This window comes from Palaemon carinicauda, chromosome 37, assembly GCF_036898095.1.
Source record: "Palaemon carinicauda isolate YSFRI2023 chromosome 37, ASM3689809v2, whole genome shotgun sequence".
NCBI lineage: Eukaryota > Metazoa > Arthropoda > Malacostraca > Decapoda > Palaemonidae > Palaemon > Palaemon carinicauda.
In genome coordinates this window covers 74300599-74308633 of record NC_090761.1, presented here as the reverse complement: position 1 = coordinate 74308633, position 8035 = coordinate 74300599, and positions in this window count along the sequence as shown.

The window sequence follows — 8035 nt, the reverse complement described above, 5'->3', positions numbered from 1 at the left end:
CTCTCTCTCTCTCTCTCTCTCTCTCTCTCTCTCTCTCTCTCTCTCTCTCTCTCTCTCTCTCACACACATACACACACAAAAGGCAAAACACTCTAGACTTGGATATCATGACTTGAAATAACCCCCCCCCCCCCATCACACTCATCAACTTTTCAAACATCTACTTACAACACCAACATCCTCTATTTATTTCTCACGATACCTCACCGTTACGTAATCCCGAGGACTTGAAATCTATTGATAACAATAAAAGGAATATACCACTCGTCCCAGCAAAGCTCAATTTTAATCAAGCAATTCAAGCCGAGCTGCCATCAATTAAAGGTGAGAGTGGAACTCGAGTGTCCTCTGAAGAAGACTAGAGTGTTGCAAAAACACACCTCCTCTTGGCTGTTTTGATACACTCTCCACTCACTCTCTTGTCTGGATTAATGGGCCATCGCTCATGTTTTATGACTATTTTATTAAGGGTTAGACTTTTGTTGGATATTTTGGGATTATGGAGCGTCATTAGAATGGGAGATTCTGGGGTTACTTATGAGTTTTAATTTGGTTTGGTTAGTGCAAGAGGGCTTTTTATTATATTTTAATTAACTGGGCAAAATATATGATATGAGCAAGTTCCTATCTACCTATCTGTCTTTCTATCTATCTATATGCATACATGCATTATATGTATATATATATATATATATATATATATATATATATATATATATATATATATATATATATATATACAGTATATTCATTTCCTGTCACGCTGAGTGGCATTGACAAACGTATGACTAGTGGGTAGCTCCCTGTCCCTCGGGTAGAGGGGAGAAGTAGTCGTACCCCAGTGAAAGGGGTATCCCGAGAAGTAGTTAGAAGGGGAAGTGGGTAGGAAGGATTCAATTTGTGTGTGGCCGTATGTGTGTATATCTTTAAATATTAAGCTGTCATTTTGAAGGGTCGCGTACACTTGTGCTGAATAAAAGATCACATAAGCACTTGTTAGGGTCAAGGCAACGTCAAAATTTTAAGTATTTTTATACTTGCAACATCATATTTAGGAATATATATAAGTAATATTTTGCACGGAAAAAGTTATATTAAAAAAATGGAAAATCCCCGTATAGTTCCTCGCTAAACCGATTACAAATGAAAAGAATTGGAAAGGAGAAAAATATATTTTTTTTCTGGGCTCAAAAAGAAAGACAATAGAATTTTGGTTTGATAAATCCAGTTTATGAATGAATATAAAAATACTGCTAGGAAAGGGAACATGCTTCAGAAAAAATGTTTTACTTTGTTATAGAAATAACCGGTACTCGTGGAAATAAACGTTTCTTACCTATCTGATAAGTTTGAAGTTACTCAATGTGAAAGGTGTACTTCGTTTTGGCAATTCTTTTCACTAGAAGTAATATGAAACCAAACAATTCATCAAAGCGTAACTTTGAGTTTTGTTATCTTAGCAATCAAGTAAGTCAAGTTTCTCATGTTGGCAGTTATAGAAAGTGGAATTTCTCAAGGTAGGGGTTAGGTAAATAAAGTTTCTCACTTTGGGAGTCTGTTAAGTGAAGTTTCTTATACAAGGAGTTAAAAAGCGAATTTTCTCATGTCAGGAGTTAGTTAAATGAAGCGTCTCTTGTTAGAAGTTAAGTAGATGAAGTTTCTCATGTTAGGAGGTAGTTAAATGAAGCGTCTCTTGTTAGAAGTTAAGTAGATGAAGTTTCTCATGTTAGGAGGTAGTTAAATGAAGCTAAAAAGCGAATTTTTGCATGTCAGGAGCTAGTTAAATGAAGCGTCTATTGTTAGAATTTAAGTAGATGAAGTTTCTCATGTTAGGAGGTAGTTAAATGAAGCTTTTCATGTTAGGAGTTAGGTAAAAGAAGCTTCTCATGTTAGAAGTTAAGTAAGTAAAGTTTCTCATGTTAAGAGTTAACTAAGTGACATTTCTAATGTTAGGAGCTAAGTAAATGAAGCATTTTACTTTAGGAGTTAATTAAGTGAAGCTTCTTAAGCGAAGTTTCTCACGCTACGGGTCAAGTGAAGTTAAGTTTCTTATTGTATGAGTTAAGTATCGAGAGATATCAAGTGATATTGTAGCTCTTGGTGGATGAAATCCAAATTTGGATATATATTTACTTGCTTAAAACAATTCTTTCTCATGGAAATCAAAGCAGCGTTGAGTTTTGCATTGCATTTAATGCATAGATTGATCGGGATCGCTTGGGTGAGAGGGAGTTGAAATTTGCTCTTTAATTCCTTGAGAAAAGCAGGAAATGAGTATTGCTATACGGTCGATATACGTGTGTAGTTTATACTATCCTGATGATATGCTGTGGGGTTCAAGAGATGATTCTGAATGTTTATTATTATTATTATTATTATTATTATTATTATTATTATTACTACTTCTTAAGCTACAACGCTAGTTGGAAAAGCAAGATGATATAAGCCCATGGGCTCCAACAGAGAAAATAGCCCAGTGAGGAAAGGAAACAAGAAAAAATAAAGTTTTTTAAGAAGAGTAACATTAAAATAGATATCTCCTATATAAACTATAAAAACTTCAACAAAGCAAGATTAAGAGAAATAAGATAGAATAGTGTGCCTGAGTGTACCCTCAAGCAAGAGAACTCTAACCCAAGACAATAGAAGACCATGGTACAGAGGCTATGGCACTACCCAAGACTAGAGAACAATGGTTTGTTTTCATATTTGATAAATAAGTTTATATGTAATTTCCCTGGGGTTTCTTGTCATAAACATTTTAGGGAACCAGGAATAATTGTTATAAAATTTTCAAGTTTTTATGTTAATATTACGCTCATAAACATAACATGAATAAGAAAATAATTGTCTCCAGCGTTTCTCTTATCTTAATGAATTAATAAGAGCTATGTAATGAGACGGGTATTCGAAACTAATTATGAAGGGGAACAAGTACTTTTCTCTCGACCTGTAATATATTTAACGAAAGTATACAGACCAATTTGCATAATAACATGTAATTATTTCCCGTATGAGAAGATATTTTTAGAGTAATTTTCTTAAACTCCAGTCTCTCATATTTTATTTGGATTCCCCTTTGTTTTTGAAAATTAATTTTCTTTTATGAGTAATTAACTAACACAAGTAGCGCTTCAGGAACTTGAAAAGTCGCCATGTCAGATTTGTATGTCATCGTTAGTTCTGGTGAAATAAGTTAATATTATTCATCATTATCATCTCCTCCCACGCCTATTGACGCAAAGGGCCTCGGTTAGTTTTCGCTAGTCATCTTTGCCTTCTCCATTCATCATCTCCCACTTCGCGCTTCACATTAGCTAATATTGTTACTCCAGGTTTATGAATTTATATTTATATTTCTGAGAGTATTGTAAAGCATTTCATACGTTCATTAGACGAATTATGAAGCCTTTTTAACTGTGATAATTGTGTACTATTTAACTTCATTTGCTTTGTTTTTCAAAATATTCAGATTTGATGATTCCCTTAATCTTGCCACATTTCGTTTAAACAATGGTATGAAATATGTCTCTTTGGTAGGATATTTAATTCCTTTTATGGAAATAGCCTTCTACCGGATACCTCTATTTTATGTGAATAATGATTATTACCCGCTAGCTAAAAGTGGCTGCTTTCAAGTTGTCCAGTTTCCCAATCGGCAAAAAAATTATTTGCAATTTGCTTACAAACAACAAAGGAGAAGTCCATTTTATTATCGCAGCCTAAAGGCCATTCTTAAACTCTGGCCTTATTATGATTTGTTATATATATATATATATATATATATATATATATATATATATATATATATATATATATATATACATACATACATACATATATATATATATATACATATATATATATATATATATATATATATATATATATAAATATATATACATACATATACATACATACACATACATACATACAGAAAGCAAGTACCTACACAATCACCCTGAAGAAAGGGATCCCACTGAATTATTATTAGTAACGAGAAGAATGCAAACAGGCACAAATCCACTTCAGGGTGACTTTGTTTATAGCAGGTAATATTTCACTGCATTAGGAGTTGTTTACGAATGTTGTCAGAAGGGCTTCTTCTCAATGGTTATCTACTTGCTGTGATTTGCGCCCTTGTATCTTTTATTGTGGTCTAAATGTTTTGGTAAAAGCGCTTTTTAACTTTAATAAGTTAAGCACTGTTGTTTGTTAGCATTGTGTGTGTGTGTGAGAGAGAGAGAGAGAGAGAGAGAGGGAGAGAGAGAGAGAGAGAGAGAGAGAGAGAGACTAACCCTGTAAGAAACCAAAGATATAATATATAAAAGTGATTTATATATATATATATATATATATATATATATATATTATATATATATGTATATATATATATATTATATATATATGTATATATATATATAAATAAATAAAGTACACACATACATATATTATACATATATATATTATATATTATAAATTATATATATATATATATATATATATATAATATATGTATATATATATATATATATATATATATATATATTGTGTATATACATATATATATGTATGTATGCATATATATATACATATATATTATATATATACATATATATGTATAGTATACATATATCTATCTATAAATGTATATATACACAAATATATATATATATATACATATATCTACACACACACATATATATATATGTATTGTATATATATATATATATATATATATAGAGAGAGAGAGAGAGAGAGAGAGAGAGAGAGAGAGAGAGAGAGAGAGAGAGAGAGAGAGAGAGAGAGAGAGAGAGAGAGAGGAGAGAGAGAGAGAGAGAGAGAGAACAAACTCATTTCCAATGCTGAGAGACCTGTCTTTGTTTTCCATTTGTAGAATTAAAAGGGCGTTGTTCGAGTCACTTTCAATACCAGGGCTTTAGGCTTGTTTGAGCGGCGAATTTACCTGGAATATCGGTAAGCTTTTGCTTATGATTAATAAGAGTGGAAATTGAATAAAAGTAAATTCCGTTTTTTCTTCTATGCTGACTTATGTATTTTTTATATATTATTATTATTATTTTTATTATTTTATTATTATTATTATTATTTTTATTATTATTATTGTTATTATTATTATTATTATAATAATTATTATTATTATCATTGTAAAGTCGGGGAGAGTCAGGGAAAATTATATACAACCATCAGGTACATTGTCGTCATCTGTAATTCAAATCAGGTTTCAATTCTATTAAAGGTCAACAATTATCCTATCGTGATATTATTTTTTTTAATGAGGGTACGGTTCTAAATCATGGAGTTATTGTTTGAAAATTTTATGGAGCCATCAGTTAATTGGAATAATCTCGGAACAGTCCTAATTTTTAGTTGTCCCTTTGTCTGCTTGTGATGGCTGTAACTCGTTATGGTTTTTTATATTGTAGGATCAATAGTCCTTGATTTTTTCCTGTTCTGAAAAGTTAGTGAAATCGAAACACATTTGTGTAATGGAAGTATATTTCATGACGATGTATGTGTGGTTCAGGAGTCCGTCATTGAATAAGTTGATCGTATGAGTAATATATTTTATGATTATTTACTTGTGATTTTATCCAGAATAATTTTGATGGCAGGTATTACTTATTAGCTCATAAATTAATTCAAAATAACGGATGATGTAAATGAATTTATTAAGTAACAAATTAAAATGTTATTCGATACGAAAACATGTTTCGAACTATAAAGGCTTTGGAACAGTATTATACTCAAGTATGGTAAAGTTAAGCTCTTGGTAAATTAAATAAGATTTAAGTACGGAAGTTGTCTGAATTAAGCACTTTCATTTATCTATTGTCTTGAAAATTAAAAATATTTAAGAATGTAAACGCGCATTTTAAAACCCTAATTGCATAATATGAAATATGAATCTGTTAAGGGATTAATTATAATAAAATCAAAAGTATTTAAAGGTTTCCAAGCATGATTACTATAGTAGAGGACTTGCATCTTAAAAGGCACATTTACACAAATAACAAGACAATTAGTGCAAAAGCAAATTGTCCAGAGTTACGCAGAGAAACACATTCGTAAACAAGCTTATGATCTTTAGGATTTCTTTTATGACAGCGTCCATCTAATGTCAGAGATGCGTAGATAGACTTTGAAATTAACTGATGGCTGTCTGCTCGGTAGGTGAGATCACACCAAGTGTCAAAATGGAATTAATCATGGTCTTTAGAACGGCGCCCCTCGTTCTCACTTAGTCATCACCTAAGACAATGGGGTCCCCTTTCCTTTGGTGCAGGTGAGATCCTCTTATAGATCAAAGCGAATGCTGAGAGAGAGGGAGAGAGAGAGAGAGAGAGAGAGAGAGAGAGAGAGAGAGAAGGAGAGAGAGAGAGAGAGAGAGAGAGAGAGGAGTCGGTTGCCGCCTTTATATGTATTGATAGAATCAACCTTAAGAATCGAATACTTGTTTACACTGGGGTAGTTCCAAATCTCTCTCTCTCTCTCTCTCTCTCTCTCTCTCTCTCTCTCTCTCTCTCTCTCTCTCTCCAAATATATACTTAATGCACATATTAGAGAGGGGAAATTATCCCAGTTAGGATTATTGTCATTAATATTTTAGTCGAGAGAACGCTTCAACCCGAGTTGAAAAGGCGAGAATAATAAAGGGACCAGAGGATGTTACTTAAGAACCTGGAATCCTTGAAAATATAACTACTGTACAGTATATTAGTAGGTTTATATTCTCAGAACGATATATAGATATTTTTACTGCCTTTGTTAGTTCAAAATTACTGTATTTTAGGATATTGTATATTTCAATGTTCTTTTAAAGATAATAGTGTGAAATCGTATTTGCAAATAATATAGGCCAGGCTGAAATTTTAAACAGATATAATACCCTCTAGAGATGAAGCAGCGGGTGTTCTGTAGCTGACAGCTAAGCTATTATATTATGAATCTAAGCATTATTAATCCGGATTTGTTAGCAATATAATTATATAAAATGTTATCAACTTGTGTTCATTGTTGTTAAAGTAAAAACCCTCATTTACGTATGCAAGCAGTTTATAAATAACATTTTGAACACTTTTTTTTTTTTTTTTTTTTTTATAAATTTTGATATTTAAATCATATAGTATTGATGTATCAGATCATGAGATTTTCTATAGATCAGTGATCGTCTCTAGATATTGATACAATATCGAGAACGCCTCGTCCCCACTATTGATTTACTTTTCATCCCTGTTCGCATTTAACCCAGAAAACTCCCATTATCACTCGTCACCAGTCTAATCAATGGCGTATTATGATCCACCGTCGTAAATATGCCATCTATTATTTACGGTTATTTCCAGGGGGATTCGTGTCATAAATAGTTACACGAAATCAAGCTGAGGTGTCAATTAGATATGCCCTTCTGAACTCGGTATTTTTATTATTATTATTATTATTATTATTATTATTATTATTATTATATTATAATAGTTATTGTTAAATATCATTATCACTACCATTATTATTATTATTATTATTATTATAATTATTATTATTATTATTATTACTAGCTAAACTACAACCCTAGTTGGAAAAGCTAGATGCTATAAGCCTTAGCACTCCAACAGAGAAAAATAACCCATTGGGGAAAGGGCAATAAATAAAGGATATAAGAAGTAATGAACAAAAATAAAATATTTAAAAAAAATTCACAACATTAAGAGAGATATTTCCTATATAAACTATAAAAAGACTTAGGCCTATGTCAGCCTGTTCAACATTAAAACATTTGCTGCAAGTTTGAACTTTTGAATAATCTTGGAAATTGTGATTAGATAATTTGTTTAACAAAAGTCACTTCTCCAGATAAAATCAAATTTAAAAATTAATATCAGCCTTTCACATTCTATTTATAACTGGTGAATAGATCCACAACATAGTCACATCATACACCTACCAAGAATGCTCATCAGTAGTACTCTGAACCCCCTTACATAAACTGCATCATTTATCCTTATATTGCATGCAC